Here is a 21,255-nt window from a genome sequence, read left to right as displayed (position 1 = left end):
GGGTCAGGCTCCCAGCAGCAGCATCTGATCTCCGGCCGTGGAGACGTGAGTGTCATTTGGTCGCCATTTTCTGTCTGGACCGCGTTTAAATGCCCCCCTCGGGAAGTGTTCTGTATAGTTTCCATCACGGTGATCAGTTATTTGAGTGAGAATTAGATGGAGGTTTTTCTGCTGACTTATAGGGTCAGAGTATAGGGTTCAAGAGACTCTTTGATGTCAAAGGTTCCTGTGTGATTAGGAACTGTCTGTCCTGTGTACTATGTTGATATGTGTTTGATGATTTATGAAGGGGGTTATGGCATTATGTGCATACAGTAACCAAATTAAAAGGTGGTGTTTGTTAGTGTTATCCTGTATAGTTCTATTAACATTGTTGTATAAGATAAAAAATAATTCAACTGTCAATCCAAGCTATGTCATGTTGACCTACTAGTATCTATGTATTCCATGAACCCTTGTGTGGTGTTCGGGTCTGTGGGGACCATTTTTCAATGTTTACTAAAGGATAAACTATGATTCTCATTGGTCTCATAGGTTATATGAGACTCATTGATCTTGGCTAATTTATATTACATACGTGGTGTGGGTTGAAAGTGTAGAAATTGTAGGTGAAAATAAGTAAATATAATAAAAATTTAACAAAAAGTACCTTCACTGTCTGCCTCCACCTTCTTTCATTTATACTTTTCAAGATAAACATGATTTATTCTATTCATGTCTTGATTATAATGGATTCTATATATATACAAATACGCTTTTATTGGTGTTATTGATGAGATGTGATCTAGCAGAGGTAAATGGCAAATATTAACCATATTATGTGCTGTCTAGATTGCTTGTAATTGAGATAACGTTAACACCTGTTAAGTATTTTTAAATTGTCTTTATTATTAACATTATTATTTTAAAATCCCAGTAATGTTGTGGGTCCACAAAAACACAAAACATAAGAGCTAAACTCTCAATTGTACTATACTCAATTGTACTATACCGACAGGCGCCCCGACGGAACTGTAGGAGTCGCTGTTTACAACGACCCGGACCCACCCACCGGCTTCCCTCCCGCCGACTCTGCCAATCGAGCCAGTATGACGGCCGGCCAAGCCGGAGGCAACGCTGACAGCCGGATTCGATACCAGTGTATCTTGCGTTGGTGACGAGCGCTTAGTCCGCTGCGCCACCCAGCCGCCCTCCGATAGTGTATTCTGCTTGTTGTTATGTTGTTATACAGTTCTTGAGGCCTTATAGTTAAGTTTTAACATTGAAGTGAATGGGACATATGGGCATAGGATAACCTACGAGTCAGCCGTATGGACACATGGTGCCATGTTAGAACAACTCTGGTTCACATATCCCACACTAGACAATAGTTGAATAACATTTAAAAGTTTTCCATGGGGCTACCGCTACGTTGCAGGCAGCTTCTGAGCCAAGGAAGAATAACAACAACAGCGCATCGGCGCATCCTACATTGCTACAAGAGGAGGCTCCAATTTCCATCCAAGGTTTTTCACAGTGCTATTGTAGATGTTTATAGGGGAAAATCTCCAAATCAACCATCAGGCTTAGTGCTTTTCCGATTAATGCTCTAGTGATACAAATCCAATTGCCTTCACCCTTCTAAAGACCTAGTGTCAGTTTGAGGCCAATAATAGCGCATCACATTTGGATTTGGATGTGAGAACAACTTGAGAAACAGTGAAAGCCTTCAGAAGACTCACCCCGGGGCTTGTGATGTGCTTATTATCCTAGGGTGACCATATTTTGATTTCCAAAAAAGAGGACATGTCCCCCCAGCCTCGAGATACTTAATGATACTCAGGCATGCGTTGCTCATGGGACGACTGGTTGCACTATGTTTTAATGACGCTGCGTGCGCACGCTCCCGCGCATGCGCATAGATGTTCCCTCGCATAGCACAGACTAAAGACAGTGCCTAATTGACTCTACGAATGGAATGTAACACATTTCATTCACAAGTTTTGTGTGAATGTATCTGAGAACGTATTTGAACACACCTGACGACCGGCCATATTGTTATGCAAAGTAGTACTTAGCGAGTTGGCTCATCAGTCGAGTGCAGCACATTCCTGTGTGCACGCGTGTGCACATCCGTGCATGTGCGTGCTTCTGCTCACAGACTGGTTGCACGGTGTGCAACCCCCGTCCCATGAGCAACGCATGCCTGATGATACACAACGTTTACTCAAAGATGCATTATTGTTTTAATATATTTAAAGTATGCCTCCTCTCTATGGATATGCAAGTATTATTTTACTGTATATAACACAAAAATATCTCTCTATAACCAAAGACCAAACCAAAGTTACTCAACAATCAGCATGCTTGATTATGCCTAGACAAATCTCAATGGCACAATAATAACTTAAAGATCAACATGTAACGAAATAATAGCTCTCTTTTCAAGTCTTACTGGACAAAAATAAATAACAAAATATATGAAATAATAGAAAATAGAAAATCCAGTTAACAAATATATTTTTTCAGACAAATCGTTTTTTTCTTGCCATGTTTCAATGAGATATTGTGCAATGGTTTCTGCTGTCTCATTTGATGTATTTAACCTCGATTCATTTTGTTTGCATGCCCACCCCTCTTCCAGTCAAAGTACTGTATTATGATTGGGAATATTTTCACTGCTCCGTGGTTTGATTTGAGTGCTTCATGTGCGACATCAATCGAGTCGAGTGGGGCGCTATAACAATTGGCTTCGGATTTAGTGCGCGCACTACTGAACTTTTTGGCAGTGTCAGAGTCTAGAAATGCCTTTTTTAGCAAGGCACTTGTGCAATTGATTGATTTATTGATTGAAAACTTTATTAACAGATTGCAGAATGGGTACAATACAGTACAGCTCAATACACACAATTGTTAAGGGGATGCAGACCAGAGAAAGACTTTCGTCTTGTTTACATCAGGGTCCCCCCGTTTTCAATTCATCAGGACATATATGACATACATGACATACAGATAGTCAGTACTGCTACATCTATACATTTATGACATACCAGATTTGCAAATACAGTACTGTTTGTGATACAGAAGGAGTCAGGAAAAGGGAGTATATACATTTGACGTAGAAACTGTACATTGGAGGAGGTTGGGTGGGTGGGGGGTTGGGTACACTGGGATATTGACAACCATACTGGGTAATCTACATTGGAGGTGGTTGGGGGGGGGGGGGGGCACACTGTATAAACAAGCAAAACTGTACATTGAGGGGGGGGGGGGGGGAGAGACACTGTACAAACAAACAAAATTGTACATTGGACTATTGACAAAACCATACTAGGTAAATGACTGTACATTGGCAAACCTGTACATTGAGGGGGGGGGGGGACACTGTACACTTTAATGGAAGAACAAAACAGAAGGAAAAGATAACTTCACAAAGGCAACATGAATATACATAGATCCAAAAGGACAAAGATCAACACTTAAATCCAAAGAGAAGAGGGTCTATACCAGAGAAAACAAAGTAGCAAGGAGCCAATGGCCGACATCAGCTAAATAGGCTAACTGCAAATAGAGTAGCCAGGTACTGACACCAGGCCACCGTTAGCTACTACAACAGCTAGCCGGCCCGTTTGGCTCAATATAACGTTAGCTACGTTAGCTAGCCGGCCCGCTTTGGCTCAATATAACCAGTGTTGGGAAAGTTCACTTTCTACATGAACTAGTTCAGTTCACAGTTCACAATTTTTTAAATTAACTAGTTCAGTTCATAGTTCATAATTAAAAATTTTGAACTAAATTTCATGGTTTCAAAAATGAACTAATTTAGTTCTTTTTAGTTCTTTTTTGATATATATATTTTTTTTATATAGATTTTTCACGTACAGTTACTTTACAAAAACACATATTGGGACAATGGAGGGGGGGGTCCTCCAGTTCATCTCTATGCCATCATCCACACCATAAGCAAGCAAAAACAAAACAAAAAGAAGCAAGCAAAAAGAAAAAGAAAACCATCTCTATACCACATTCATTTGTAAAAATGGAGGCTTATCCTTAACCCAGTTTATCAGAATGCATTTATATAATATATATATATATATATATATATATATATATATATATATATATATATATATATATATATATATATATATATATATATATATATATATATATATATATATATATATATATATATATATATATATATATATATATATATATATTGAATTATAAAGGGTGTCACCCCTCCTACCCAACCCCCCCCCCCCCCCCGAACCACCTCCAATGTACAGTCCCCCCCCACCTACCCAACCTCCTCCAATGTACAGTTTCTATGTCAAATGTATATAGGCCTACTCTCTTTTCTGGACTCTTTTTGTATCACAAACAGTACTGTATTTGCAAATCTGGTGTGTCATAAATGTATAGATGTAGCAGTACTGTCTATCTGTATGTCATGTATGTCCTGATTAATTGAAAATGGGGGACCCTGATACAGTACAGCTCAATACATACAATTGTTAAGGGGATGCAGACCAGAGAAAGACTTTCGTCTTGTTTACATCAGGGTCCCCCATTTTCAATTCATGACTGAGCTGTACTATACTGTACCCATTCTGCAATATGTTAATAAAGTGTTCAATCAATCAATCACTTGGCCCCAGAACCTGGATAAACACTTAGATTCCCAAAAGTAGTGATAGACTGTAGCCTGTAGGTACCCAGGTCTGTTTGACATTTCGAACATAAAGGAGATATTGAACTGCCCATTTTGTTAGTTCTTTTTTCAATACGTTGCTGCAAACTATTATTTGTAAAAAATATTGAACCACACAGACAGCAATCAGAATACTGGCATTTCCATAACGCTTTGCCACCGCGCATTCAGTCCACACTGCAGCTTTCATCTCTACAGTATATTTTCAAAAACATGAGGAACAACTTTGCTTGAATTGTCTTTATTATGAAAACTAAAACAGGACGTTTGCATATTCTCAATGTTGCTGTCGACGTCGTTGCGTCGATGTGGGGACTTGCTTCTTCAAACCGGGTGGACAAAGTTTACAGACAAACGTTAGATTGTTTCCGTCTGAGTCAGTACTGACTTTAACGTTAAACTATTTTAAATCCCCAAGCGCCAACATCTAGAGGTAGAGTTCTCTGAGCGAGTGCTGCTCTCGACCTGCTGCTGCGCAGCTCTGGGCTTCTGCTCGCAGATTCAGCTGTTGTTGAACTTGTGATGAGTCTGATGACGTAGCAGGGGGTGTACAGGCGCGTTGCCAGATCGGTTGGTTTTCCACATAATTTTAAAGCCTGTTTACGGTGTGTTTTAACAGGGGTTTCGGCTGAAATACATATGAAATCTGGCACATCTTTGAACGCCGTTATAACAGAGTGCTGAGAATGAACGCACTTTTGAACTCCGTTACACAGCGCTGAGAATGAACGCGTTCTCAATTACGTTCATTTAGCGGATAATCAGTACGTTCAGTTCACGTTCGCCCAAAATACGAACGCGTTCATGAACGATCGTTCATTGAACGCGTTCAGGTACATCACTGAATATAACATTAGCTACAACAGCTAGCTGGCCCATTTGGCTCCCGAGAGAGAGAGAGAGAGAGAGAGATATATCCACGGCGGGAATAGAATAGAGTGCATTAAAAACTCACCAAACGTCCAAGAAGATGGAGACAACCGCATGGAGTTGACGAAGTTCATCTGCCGAATGACCATCCTCTTCATCTTGGCATAACAATGCTGCACGCGCTCTCTCTAGGTTAGCTAACGCTAGTTAGCCTTTAGCTAAGCTAGCTACTAGCCGACATCATCATGGCTATCCCGACTGAACCACACGTTAGCACTCGATATTATAACGTAGCTAAAGCTAACTAGCTGTCCCTGCCTTTAGCTAAGCCGACATGGCTAGCCTGACTGAACTGTCTAACATGCAACAACTTTCATCTTCAGTCCATCTGCCGAATGACCGTCCTCTTCGTCTTGGCTGGCATAACTAAGCATAACCTCCAAATCTGCACGTGCGAAATAGTCAAACGCAGCTGACGCACGCCGGCGTACACATGATGTAACCCCTCCCTTTGTTGAAACCAATAGTATGTCTGCTGCAGAGCCCCAGAGCTCCAATAGTGAGTATGTCTGCTGCAGAGCCGCAGAGCCAGGAACAAGTCAGACACATTCTACAAACGTGTCTAATGTGAAATATATAAGCATATAAGCAAAACTAGATTTTAGGTCTGTGATGAAAAAGGGCCTCGCGGGAAGGGGGGCCTCGCAAAAAAAAAATAAAATAAAAAAAAAAAGAAAATAAAAAAGAAATATATATATATATTTTTTTTGTGCAAGGCCGCCCTTCCCGCGAGGCCCTGTGCGACCGCACTGCTCGCACACCCCCTGAGGCGGCCCTGATCACCACTTACAAAGCACAGTTGTAATGATACCTAATGCTGTGTCCTGGATCTCAACACACACATTTTGCCTCTTTGGCTGATTTTCTAAATTGATTCCACACGTGTGCCTTGTTTGCAAATCAAAGCTAATGTGGACTTGATCAAATGTGACTTATTACCCCACTGGCTTCCCACCCGCTAACCCTTCCAATTGTATTTGTTCGTTCGTCTGACCAAGCCGGAAGTATTAACCCAGGCTTTTACCTCTGCCCTACACAGACACCCGAGTTGATCAATTGTTGAATGATCTGGACGTACTGCATCAACTGTTCAGTGCTTTCTGCACTTACTGTAAGATGACGTAGTGTTCCACTGTGCAGTGTGCACACAAATAAGTCTTTGTTCTCCACAAGCTATTTAGACAATGAATGGTGGAGCGGTTTTACGGGTTTTATGTTTAGATGTGGGATGACTTACTCGTGTCGTTTGCGTCACACTGTGAATAGCTGTCCGATTTCCACCGGAAGACTTGCGGTGCATCTTGTGTGTAGAAGAATCAAGTGCAATGCCGTTCCGTGAAAATGCACGGCTGTATGACTGTATGCATGTGTGTGTGTGTGCGTGTGTGTGCGTGTGCTGTGCCCTTATATGCGGTCAGTGTTTGTGCACTGACGGGCACACTCCGACACTGACTGTATGAAATAGAGCCTGTCACCCATGGTTGCAGACTGTTGTTGAATGATATGGACCTAGGGGCCTTTGTCAGCGAAACTGCCTCCTTTATAGCAGCCATCTATAACGTGGCTGTGGCAGGATCAGTCTCCCCCGGCTCTGATTGAACCCAGATTTCCCATTCTCCTCTCAAGGTGGGGGTGTGTGGGGCCAAGCCAGAACTTTAGAGTCAACTTTTGCTTTATCACTGGTTTTAATATGCTGGCAGAGTATAGCTATATATATCTACATGTAATCACTCAAGGTAACATGCCAACATTATAGGAACTGTGCTTACTGCTTTCTCCAGAGTCAGACAAGAAGATAGATACCAATTTCCTCTATTTGTGTTCAGTAGAAAGCTGTAAATATCCTAACCCAACCCCCTCCAATGTACAGTCATTTACCTAGTATGGTTTTGTTTATAGTCCAATGTACAATTTTGTTTGTTTGTACAGTGTCTCCCCCCCCCCCCCCCCCAATGTACAGTTTTGCTTGTTTATACAGTGTGTCTCCCCCCCCCCCCCCCCCAACCACCTCCAATGTAAATTACCCAGTATGGTTGTCAATATCCCAATGTACCCAACCCCCCCCACCCAACCTCCTCCAATGTACAGTTTCTACGTCAAATGTATATACTCCCTTTTCTTGACTCCTTCTGTATCACAAACAGTACTGTATTTGCAAATCTGGTATGTCATAAATGTATAGATGTAGCAGTACTGACTATCTGTATGTCATGTATGTCATATATGTCCTGATGAATTGAAAATGGGGGACCCTGATGTAAACAAGACGAAAGTCTTTCTCTGGTCTGCATCCCCTTAACAATTGTGTGTATTGAGCTGTACTGTATTGTGCCCATTCTGCAATCTGTTAATAAAGTTTTCAATCAATCAATCAATCAATCCGGCTGCAAGACTGCCTAGCTTAGCACAAATGACTAGAAGCGGATATGGACCACTAGCCTCGCTGTTGGCCAAAAACACCTCTCCCGGAGTTTTAAGCTATATGCTAGAGGTCCGTATCCGCTTCCATTTATTTGTGCTAAGCTACGCTAACTTGCAGCCAGATAGCTTTCTACTGAACAACAGGAGTGACAGTGGCTCAGCAGGTAGAGTGGTCTCCTGGCGATCATCTGGTAATAATAATAATAATAATAATAATAATAATAATAATAATAATAATAATAATAATAATAATAATAATAATAATAATAATAATAATAATAATAATAATAATAATAATAATAATAATAATAATAATAATAATAATAATAATAATAATAATAATAATAATAATAATAATAATAATAATAATAATAATAATAATAATAATAATAATAATAATAATAATAATAATAATAATAATAATAATAATAATAATAATAATTATTATTATTATTATTATTATTATTATGCAGGACCTGTTCAGAGGTAATCAGAAGGTTCCTAGTTCAATTCCAGCTCCTCCCGGGCAGCATGTGTTGAAGTGTCCTTGAGCAAGACACTTAACCCCTAACTGCTCCTGATGAGCAGGTTGGCACCTTGCATGTGTCACAAACAGGTGGTTTGAGACAAATAGGGAGTCCACACGTGATGCTAAGTTAACAAAATAATTTATTTAAACCTATCTAAACAAACAATAATTGAATATACAACAGAATGTTGGTATCAGGATTGTCAAAGGATTCCCAGTTGAGTGTTGATACAACCTGTCCTGGGAGATGGGAAAAGCAGACAGAGGGGTTAGACAGGGGAAACATAGGTGCAGCTTGATAAATTTGAATATCGTGGAAAAGTTATTTTATGTCAATAATTCAATCAAAAAGCGAAACTCTCGTAGATTATAGATTAATTACACACAAAGTGAAATATTTCCAGTCTTTATTTGTTTTAATTTTGATGATTATGTCTTACATCTCATGAAAGCCCAAACTTCTGTATCACCAATAAAAAATTAAAAATAGATATATTTTTCTTTTGTATATAGAAATGTCGGCATTCTGAAAAGTATGTTTATGTATGTTCACTCAGTACTTGGTTGGGGCTCCTTTTGCACAAATGACTGCATCAATACAGCTAAATATATAGACTTTTCCACGATATTCTAATTTATTGAGCTGCACCTGTATACTGTGAGTGTGCAGGCAGCTCTCTGCACTGCACAGGTGAGGGTAATTGGGTTAACGACCTACCCACTCTACCATGCTCTCTGTCAGAAGACTCCCCATTTGCAGGTAGAGTGGGGGTCGTCACACCCTCCCCCTAAAGAAAAGGGTTCTACCCTATTACCAAATTACATTTTACCAACAAACTAACCCATCCCAAATGTAACAATAATATTTTTATTCAAGAGGTGTTCTAACTTCAAATCACAAATCGTTGAACCCTTTCATCCATTCCCCTCACCATCCTGCCTCCGCTCTCTGCAACATAGGGCCCTAGGAAGCAATTTAAGAGAGCAGGAGACAGTAGGGATTGGGGAACAGACCAGACAGGCAAAACAAGGTGCATATTAGATGAGCACATACAAATACAAATGTCTACAATCAAACACATGGGCCAAAAAGGGATATTTTTATCTACAGAGCTAAATGTGTGCTGTGCCCTTATTTGCCTGTATTTTTTACTGTTGTGAAGCACTTTGAACTGCAACCTCTGTATGAAAAGTGCTATACAAATAAAGTTATTAATATTATTATTATTATTATTATTATTATTATTATTATTATTATTATTATTATTATTATTATTATTATTATTATTATTATTATTATTATTATTATTATTATTATTATTATTATTATTATTATTATTATTATTATTATTATTATTATTATTATTATTATTATTATTATTATTATTATAAATGGCGTTTCCAACCAAACTATCAATGATACCCCAAATCGGGAATTCTACATTATCCTATTGGTTAAGGGCTTCAGCCTCTTTGTGCATTGTCCAAATTAGTCCTATATGCTTATACAGCAGTCAAAGAATCAGGGGTGTAAAAAGTACCAAGAAATGATACTTAAGTGAAAGTATGGGTACCGTCTCAAAATCGTACTCAAGTAAAAGTCAGAGTATCTGGCTAAAAACACACTTGAGTAAAAGTAAAAAAGTTTCTACTTTTAAATGTACTTAAGTACTAAAAAGTTAAAGTAAAAACTTTTTTTCTGACTGTCTATTCTTCTGATAGCAGGTGTTTAATCAAAGATCCCTGCTTTCTAGTCTTGCACAAGGACCAATCAGCATGGGTATGGGCGGGTTCATTTTCCATTGATGGGGATTTGATTGGCTGTTTTTAAATAAAGAGCAGCCGCAGGATTAATAACGTTAACGTTAGTTCGGCCAGAGAAACAAATATACTAATTAAAATGGTTGGACCTGCGAGATTTGTACTTTGTACTTTGTAGGTCTGCATTTTAAATGTAAGGAGTAAAAAGTATGTTTTTTTTCTCTGAAATGTAATCGAGTAAAAGTACAAGTATACAAACCTAATAATACTAGAGTAAAGTACAAATCCCCCAAAACAGTACTTAAGTATTGTAACAAAGTACAATTACTCAAGTACTTTACACCCCTGCAAAGAATGAATGCCAACAGGTAAAGGGATAATACACCACACACACAATGAAACACCATCAAATCAAACAAAGCAACACAATTTCAGACACAAATCATCTCCAACACCCCTGCTGACCGGTCACCCTTTCTCCTCACCCTCCTGCCTCCGCTCTCTGCAACATAGGATCCTAAGAAGCAAATTAAGAGAGCAAGAGACAGAAGGGATTGGGGAACAAACGAGACGAGAAGAACAGAGAATGTTAAAGGATGATCTGCACTTCAAAACCAATGGAGTCAACCCTATAATTTAAATCTACCATTTAAATTGAAATGGTCAACCACGCCCAGACGCATGTCATTAGGTGCTGGAAAGTAGCGTGCACACCTCTTTGCACATCACCACTTCCCAAACCTGAAATGAGAGAAATGTTACGTACAGGAACAGGGAACACAGACAACGTTGGACGAGGAGAAGAAAAAAAAGTCTAGCTCCCTATGATGGAGATCTAATTTGGCAAGCTCAGCCTTTGGCTTAATCTCCTCCAAAGCGAACTCTTGTCTGTGCTTTGCCTCTTCTAAAACCAACTGTTGTCTCTGCAAAGCCAACTGTTGTCTCAGAAGATCTCTCTGTTGCTCAAAACTGTGCCATAGTGCACTATAGGCCTAAACAAAGTGTGCCACACTCAAACAAAGTGCCATTTGCAGGTAGAGTGGGGGTCGTCACACATGGTTGCCTCCGCCGTCGGTGTGTGGATGTGTGAATGTGATGCATAAGTTGCAAAGCGCTTTGGATAAAATATTGATATAAATGCAGTCCATTTACCATTTGAACGCGCAGGGGAAATTGGTAACTATTTTCTTAATAGAGGTAAGCACATTTCCCATTATGTTGGCGTGTTCTTTTAAAGACCTCCCCTGCTCAGGCTGATGATTGCACTGATATCTACAGCTTTCCCCAGCTGGGGGATCCAGTGATCTATAGGCCCCAACAGCTTTCTCCTGGCTGGGGGATCCAGTGATCTACAGCCCCCAACAGCTTTCTCCTGGCGGTTCTCATGAGCCAAAGTAATTTGTGGTTTATGTCTCTGTCAAAGAGTCAACGGAGCTGTTGGTCAACTGATACAAATTATTTACAGCGGGCGGGTGTGGGCAATTTATAAATTGCAGTTTTATTGTTTGAGAGTGGAGATCTGTAAATCTTTTCTATGATTTGTTTGGTCATTTCATTCATTAATGAACATTCAATTCAATAAATTCTTAATTTCTTTATGGGCTTTTTATTGGTCTTTATACGGACCTGGCAAGACATAATTAAAGGTAAAAATTACAGGAGAGGAAATCAATAATTGACATCATAGTCCATCAAACACAGTTGTATAGATTTTGTCATAAGGGCAATTCAATACGTTATTTTTACTAACCCAATTTCTCACAAATATACAGCAGTGTGTTGCAGACAATAATACATTGATACAAGAGGAGGCTCCCATTTCCAACTACTGATCTTAATCAAGGTTTTTTCCGGTGCTATTATAGAGGTTTATGGGAGAAAATCTTGAGACTTGAGAGTCTTGAGGCTTTTCCAATGAATGCTGTAGTGATCCAATTCCAATTGCCTTCTCTCATCTCAAGACAGTTTGAGGCCAATAATAGCACGGATGTGTGGCATTTGGATTTGGATGTGAGAACAACTTGAGAAACAGTGAAAGCCTTCAGAAGACTCACCCCGGCTTGTGATGTGCTTATTATCCTCCCCAGCGGCTGCAGGAAGGCCCTCAGGCCTGTATGCTCCAGTTATGTCTCTCCCCTTGCCAGGGCAGTGTTGTCTGGGCAAGCCTCAGAGGAGCTCTGGGCTGAGAAGCAGACCAAGAAAAACCCAAAATAGATCACTGGTTGTGGGAACATTTGTAGAGCTGTGAGGGAACTACTGTCTTGTAGAAACAGAAAACATCATTGTTTTGTCTCCTGTAGTTTGTCGATAACTGAGTGCCAGAGTGGCTCTTTTTGCTACCTTGTCGGATGTTGGAAAACAGCAATGCTTTCTGCCAAGGGGGTTTAGAAAACCTCACCCAGATTAGTTTGACCTTGCTCCAACAAGGGAGCTTATGGGGACCAAATTTATGTTTGTACTTTAAATGAACTATAGTGTGTGTGTGTGTGTGTGTGTGTGTGTGTGTGTGTGTGTGTGTGTGTGTGTGTGTGTGTGTGTGTGTGTGTGTGTGTGTGTGTGTGTGTGTGTGTGTGTGTGTGTGTGTGTGTGTGTGTGTGTGTGTGTGTGTGTGTGTGTGTGTGTGTGTGTGTGTGTGTGTGTGTGTGCGTGCGTGCGTGCGTGCGTGCGTGCGTGCGTGCGTGCGCGTGCGTGCGTGCGTGCGCGTGCGTGCGTGTGTGTGTGCAGTGATTTCCGGCAGAAATGAAATATACTTTGGGGGAACGACGGGAGGGGGGGGGGGGGGGTAACACTGCACTTCAGACAACCTACAACTGGTGATGGTGTCTAGGCCTTTAAGTGTTAAACAGCTAATGTCTAGATGTCTAGATGTAACCGTACTGTCTACCTGTATGTCATGTATGTCATATGTGTTATGATTAATTGAAAATGGGGGACCCTGATGTAAACTGGTCTGCATCCCCTTAACAATTGTGTGTATTTAAGCATTACATCACACGCGTGAGTGTGTTATACTCATTAGATCACGCCTAGGGGTGGTTGTTAGGCCCGACGTGCAACGGAGGGTCGTTAGACCCCCCTAGGCATGATCTAATGAGTATAACACACGACTTCAAGTGATGTAATGCTTTTATACAATGGCCCAATTCACCCAACCTTATTGCTATACAATAAACACACAGTAATTGAAACATAATGGAGATTTATTCACAAAACCATCCACAGAAAAAGTAGGTCCAAAAAAAGAAAATAAAGTTGCCTCCGTGTCTAGAAGCAGAGGGAGGTGCTACAAAGCATGCCATCTAACAACAAACTTCATATAAATCCCACGATTTATTATTGTTATGACAATGGGTCATGACAAACCAATGACATAATCCAACATATGTGTAAACAACTAACATATTCCAGTTGACTGTATCTTTTTTTAATAATTCGTTACGAATATATCCATACTTCCATTGTGTCCGGGACATCGAGTGAAATCGCTTCGTGTGACAGTGTCCTTTTAAAGCAGAGGGAGGTGCTACATAGCATGCCATCTAACAACAAACTTCATATAAATCCCACGATTTATTATTGTTTTGACAATGGGTCATGACAAACCAATTACATAATCCAACATATGTGTAAACAACTAACATATTCCAGTTGACTGTATCTTTTTTGGAGGATTCGTTCAAAATATATTCATACTTCCATTTGTCTATCTATGGCGGATTCATTCAGTCTCGTAAAAAAAAAAAAAAGTAATTCGGTTGTGGGAGGGGTCAAGTCAAGAGTTTTATTTGTCACAGCATACAAGCATACAGTGAAATGCGGGGGGTCATGCCTGCAGCGATGTGCAACACAAGTAATAGACAGGAATAGGACATTTGTGCAATAATACAATGCAATAATACAAGTAATAATAATAACAACAGGTATATGTACATAACGTGGAATATACAAAATAACAACGTCTAACTTGACTGTTTCAGCCAATCAGAATCAAGAAATTTGCATGCCATTGTATAATGAGCTGTACTGTATTGTACCCATTCTGCAATCTGTTAATAAAACTTTCAATCAATAAATGAAACAGAAAACTCAACACTGGTATCTGATCGTCACCAGATAACTTTATTTTAACTATACAAACTTGTGAATGAAATGAGCAACAAACGAAGGTTATCCTATAACCCTAGTTATATGATTGGCGTAGCTGTCTGCTTCGCTCTATGGGATATACTCAGCGCCTGTGCGCGTTCAATAAAAATTTCACATGCACCTTCTATTTGCCCGACCACAGCCACCTCCGGTCAGCTTAAAGCCAGGTGTGGTTGGTCTACTTCCCCCTTCCGAGTCTGCATTTCAACGGAACACAGCCAAGGGTTCTCAGGGCTGCGATTAAAGCAGACAGCTATGCCAATTATATATCTAGGGTTATAGGATAACCTTCGTTATATTTCATTGGCTACGCTGTCTGCTTCGCTCTATGGGACAACGGGCGAAGCAGGGCACGTAGCCCCGACAAATGCACCCCCTGAGGCCCCTTCACGAGCATCAAAAAACATGAGGTGGGGTCCGGCCCCCTTGCGCCTCCTAACGAGAAGCGGAGAGAAGGACACCAATCATACGCAGTGGGGCGCAGTTACCCCAAAACGCACAAGGTGAGTAGATCATGCGAAAAACCACAGTCTACCTCACCATGCACCCTGCCAGCCGCCCGGCAGCGAGATGCAGAAGGGGTTCCCGCTCCAAGAGCCGCACTCCTCCTTTATAGAGGAGGGGCCCCCGGCCATGGCCGCGAGACAGAACCCCCCCCCCCCCCCGAAGGTTCCGACGAGGACCAAAATCCTCACCCGGATTTACGACAGCGCCCTACCAGTAGGGGGGGGGCTGTCTAACAGCCCATACAGAGGATGGAAACCTTCACCACGCCCCCTCCGATCGGGAGACATGCGTGGCATGGGTCTGAATCACTCCCCCTGTTTTCACAGAAAACGGGGGCAGACCCTTTAACCAGTCCCCATTACTGGGACCGGAAAATCAACCTATTTTGCCAACAAAATCCAGAACGAACCCGATTTTGTCCGGCCGTCATGGCTGTGACACCTGCTGTATCACAGCAGAGCCAGAAACAGAGCAAGACGACTTTCAGATTTTCTTAAAAGAACCTTGAATAAACAACCGGAACCGGGGAGGTGCGGACGCAACTCCTCTGGTGGCTAATGCCAGAGCTAGCGAGGGTCTCCACATATCCGCCGACGGATAGCGCGGAATCCCCTTTATGCAAATACAGATATGCACATACGGATATGCAATAAACAACCCAGGCGCCAACATGGCGGCAGGCCAGCTTGCCTGGGCGGGACTTCCACATACACATCACTACGTGAGGCACGTAGCGCCGTCCCTCCCCTGTTTAACATACAAGTGACACCTACACTTGCCACCATGTTAAAATGCCAGGCTCTGCCACGCCGAAAGAGAAACACCCCCCTAGAGTATCATATCACAATATGTACAAACAGACACAGGCGGCTAAAAACCCTGCAGAGTCGAGAGACATACAACATGTCACCACCTACCTCCTCCCAGCGGCGTTGCCGATCAGAGGAGCTGGATGTAAGATATTTAATTAATAAATATAGTACAGCCCCCCACATCAGGCCTTCCCCCGGGGGAGAAGACCGATACGTCATATACCCACATGAACAAACTGAAAATGACCCCCTACAGGTATAACGCCGGTTCCAATTTGAAAACATGGGACCAGACACCGGCCGCTGCCTCTGGGCTGAGCACCACCGGAAACAGCGGCCTTACCATTATTATAAATAACACAGACTGTAGGGTCACTGAACAATCTAATATCAGACACAGTCAGAAATCATACCAGGTATATTCTTATGGGGGATACGACTAAAACGTCATATCCAACACACACAATCAAGTACAATGCCCCCACCGAGTGTAACGCCAGTTTCCGTTCTTTAAATAAAAAGAAATGGAACTCCAGCACCGCTCGCCATTCTCCGGGCTAAACGCCAGAAGGCAGCGGGGTCAAATCATATTACAATAATAATAGAATCGGTGGGGCACTTGACCAACCCCGTATACCAGACAGTCATTTTACATTACTGAAAAAGGACCTGCTGACGGAAAGGCACGAAAAAACGCCACCATTTTACCTCCCAGAGGAGAGGTAAAATGGCACACTCCATGGGGGATATGACTAAAACGTCATATCACAACACACATACGATTTAGGTTCAAAAGCCCCCGCCAAGTGTAATGCCAGTTCAAGATTTCAATAGAAAAGATGGAACCTCAAGTACCGCTCGCAGCTCCCCTCTAAACGCCAGGGGGCAGCGGGTACAAACCATATTACAATAATAATAGAATTGGTGGGGCACCTGACCAAAACCAGTATACCATACAGTCATTTTACTTTGAAAAAGGACCCGTCGATGATAAAAAAATGCCAGACCTGCTACCATTGTGCCTCCCCACAGGCAAGGCAAAATGGTGTCAAGCCGTCTAGCATCATATCAGGCATTTTCCCATGGGGATATGACTAAAACGTCATACCACAACAACATGATTAAGTTCGAGGACCCCCACTAAATGTAGCGCCAAAACCAAGTCCCCAATAGACAAATGGAATTTCAAACCACCGCTCGCTGACCCTCGGCTGAACACCATGAGGCAGCGAGGCCAAATCATATTATAATCATAAATATGCAGTGGGGGGTCCGTGACAAACTTACCCTATAACAACAGTTAAAACCCCTGTTGATAGAGAAAACATACAAAATGTTTACCACCCAGCTTTTCAAAACCTCTATGAGAAAAGTAATCGTGGCATCGTCTGGCACCACATCAGACATGGCAACGGAGGAATAATTGCACGTTTGTTGAACAGAACCTGCCGGTTCGACACAGGCTTTTTTATTAACAAAAGCCAACATGAGCAACAACAAACATAAATGTATATACAGTGCAAGAAATGGGGAATTATGTACAATGTGGGCGAAAGGGGGGGAGCGCTTTCCAGCGTCCCACTACCGACAGTCGCGCCAACAACAAAAACAACATGTACATAAATCACTCGGGGCAATGGGGAAAAACACCCGTTACCTCCTTCCATTCATCTCCTCTGTGACGTGGCCCGTCCACGGTTCCCCCGAGGGGCGAACCTGTAGTCCCGGTCCTTCGGAGGACCCCTCCTGGGCAAGACGTTGGGCCGAAGCCCTTGCCCCGCAGGTCCACAGCGCTGGACAGGCCGGCGTCCTCCAGCAACATGTGCGGCATCGTCCTGAACCGGCGGTCCAGAGGAACCCCCGGGCGCGACGTGGCGACCTGCCGCACGAAGCGCCCCGGGAGTCCCGCCAAACATCTTGATTTCTTTTGTTCACAATACTTCCACACTGACTAATGTTCCACTCTGCAAGAAGGCTTCTAGCACAGCCTCCGTTGAAACAATGAGGAAGGGGGAAGTAGACCAACCACACCTGGCTTTAAGCCGACCGGAGGTGGGCGTGGTCGGGCAAATAGAAGGTGCATGTGAAGTTTTCATTGAACACGCACAGGCGCTGAGTATATCCCATAGAGCGAAGCAGACAGCGTAGCCAATGAAATATAACTTAATGGTTGCACAGACGGCACCGCCTGTTTGAGCAGTGGATCCGTCGCGGCTTGTCAAAAAACCTCTCCAATTTATGTTTTTTTACGTTTTTTTTACTCACTGAGCACTCATTGCCACCAATGCAAATGCAAATGAGTGCTCACTGAGTAAAAAAATAACAAACACACAAATTATGCTTTGTATTAACACACACACACGCACACACTGGTGTGTGCGTGTGTGTGTGTGTGTGTGTGTGTGTGTGTGAGCGTGTGTGTGTGTGTGTGTGTGACGTGTGTGTGTGCGTGCATGCGTGCGTGCGTGCGTGCGTGTGTGTGTGTGTGTGCGTGCGTGCGTGCGTGTGTGTGTGTTTTTTCAAGCCAGATCCTTAATTGCTTTCAACACCACTGGGATTCAGAGATGTAGGGACATTTCTAAAAAAGGCTTGATGTTTTCCGTCCAGATTCTTCTGGTATAATAGGAACATTTCACATTACTCTGTATGTTTGTATACAGTATATGGTGAATGTGTCATCAGGGTTTCCATGTGTTTCTAAAACTCCACAGTGCTTGTAATACCTAATAACAAGCCTAATAGGGTACTAAGACCAACACCAGCCTCAGTATTGTTTACATTGAGGTCCTCACAGTCAGACATCCCTTCGAGCCCACTGTCACCCAGAGAAAGTAAGGGTAGAGAAAGGGTAGAGAAAGAGAAAGTTCAAGGGAAAGGCGGTAGAGCTGACCTGACTGAGGACATGTGACTTCAAAGCTAAGAGTGCGGCAGCTCCTTTACCATAGGTAGTTCCTGTTTACGCATTAGCATGGCTTTAACTCATTAAATGCTAGCTTCTAAGGTACTTAAATGTTTAAGCTTCTTCCGCTGTGAACTGTCAGTGTGTGAACTCTATAGTAGACTAGAGAAGAGCAGCAGTGTTTGCTCGCTCTACCGCCGTTAGCATGCATAGTACAAGTAGAAGACCACGAGTTGCAGCTATGTTTAGCCATATCTAACTGTAATGGTGAAGTACAATGGAGTGACAGGTCACGATAGCATGTTACGGACCAGGGGTTGGATGGTGACAAATGGGATATGACACCGCCGAGTGCCTTGGTGTGATAATGTAGCACCGGACACAGAACCAGCCAGCCACCAGAGCTCTGAGAAGAATGACGCTAGCACGGGATATGCTGTGAGTGATTGTTGCTACTGTATTACATAGCAAAATTTACCGCAGCAATTTGTTCACTGTTGTGTTCTGGTCAATAAATGAAATATTTGCTATTTTTTGTAACTCTGCATTGAAAATGCCATGTTATCTAATACTGTACAATATGGAAATGCTAAGAAGAATCTCAGTTACGTTCTGCAATAGCTCAGTTTGTCGTTGCGCAGTTGTAGCCTGGAGACACTGGCTTCTCTTCCGATGTTTTGTCTGTACCGTCGTTCCACTGTCACGAATGAATGAATGAATGAATGAATAGTTTATTTTCGGTCTTTGTTTACAACAACTCAAAAACACACTTGTGTGGACTTACAAAAAGAAAAAAAAGAAAAATCATTCAAAGTAAGCTCACACGCAAAATCCAAACACAAACAAAATATATTTTAATATAAAAAAAAATAAGTTTGATGTTTTACTCAAAACTGTACTCCTGAATTATTTAATTTTTAAAGGCTTTTTTAAATCCCCCCTGAGAATTACACAACTTCAACCCGTCACTAAGGCTATTCCATAGCCTTATTCCATATTCCCAATTTTTAAACACATCTATAGCTTTTACATTAGTTCTTACTTTTTTACATGTTTTAAAGAGACATTGAATACAAACTGGTAGGCTTTTACTCTTAGCATGAAAAATGATTTCCAAGGTTTTTATGTACACCATATCTACAAATGTTTATGTGCAGGACTTTATGAATAATGGATTTGTCGATTCATGGTCTTTGAACCTTCCAAGTAGACCTACTCCAGTTGGCAGTATAGGGTAGAGACCATGTGTCTCTCTTTAGACCTACTTGGCTGCCCTTTGCAGAAACATCACCAGCTGATGACAGTGAGCGGTTGTTCACTCGCTGACCTTCACTGTTGTGCTCCTTTAGGCTGAAAGACATTCCAGCGCTTCCTCCTTTTTCGTCATTGATCTTAATCGCTTGCTCATGATCCACTTGCAGAGCGTGACAATATCATACTCGTGGTTGACTGAATGAACGAGTTCTTGGCATCATTAGTAACGGTATTACGCCGCCGCTCTTCGGTATTACATGAATCGCGTCAGCGTTAGTGTGCTAATGTTCTCTGTGGAACATGCTCAACCTGATGTATATATTGTGACAGTACTAGCATGCTACAGTAACGCACGCTGATGCAGCTACGGTGAGCTGTGTTGACAGTAGGCCAGTGGCACAGTCAGAAGCTGTCTGCCAGATGGCTCAGAAGGAGGGCTCCAACCACAGAGCACTTTAATCAATCTGATTAAGGGGGAAATGCTGACTGTATTTTTAGCCACTATGGCATGCCAGTGGGCCCATTCATTGAATTCTGTCTCATTAGTTCCCATGTTGGTCTCTGGGAGGTGGGTGGGTGCACAGGCAGAGGTGAGCCCAAGGTAGCTGCATTGGTATAGGCTTACTGGCAGGAGCTCACGGTAACGTGGCTATTTTAGTTTGCAACCAGGACCGTTTTGATTCTCCAGGTCACCTGAGAACATCCTGCAGGGTTGTAATGCTCTCTGTCTTCTAATAAAAGCAGTTGTATAGTTGCAAGCTAAGGCAGCGTGTGGGAGATTCTATTTCTGCTCTAAGAAGATTATTTCGATACACCTGTAATATAAATACATTGTTATAGCATTGATATATATATATAGTGATGCATTGATATATATATTGATACATTGATATATCATTGATATATAGACATGTTGTTGATATATATGATACATCAATATATCATTAATATATATTTATACATTGATAAATCATTGATATACTGTATATTGATACATTGCTATATCATTGATATATATTGATACATTGATACATTGATATAGTATTGATATATATATTGATACATTTATATAACATTGATATACTGTATATATATTGTGGCAGATATCATCCCCACATGGCCACATGGATGAAGGGAGATACTACTGCCACAGGCAGAGGAGAGTTAATTAAGGAGTTGATTAGGACTGATGGAATACACCTGTGCACCAAGTGATCACCCACATCCCACACACACACACACACATTGGCACAACGACTAAATTGGGACGGGGAGAATAACTGAGAAAAATCAGAGA

This window comes from Notolepis coatsorum, assembly GCF_963971535.1.
Source record: "Notolepis coatsorum genome assembly, chromosome: 11".
NCBI classification, from domain to species: domain Eukaryota; kingdom Metazoa; phylum Chordata; class Actinopteri; order Aulopiformes; family Paralepididae; genus Notolepis; species Notolepis coatsorum.
This window is presented reverse-complemented; position numbering follows the sequence as displayed.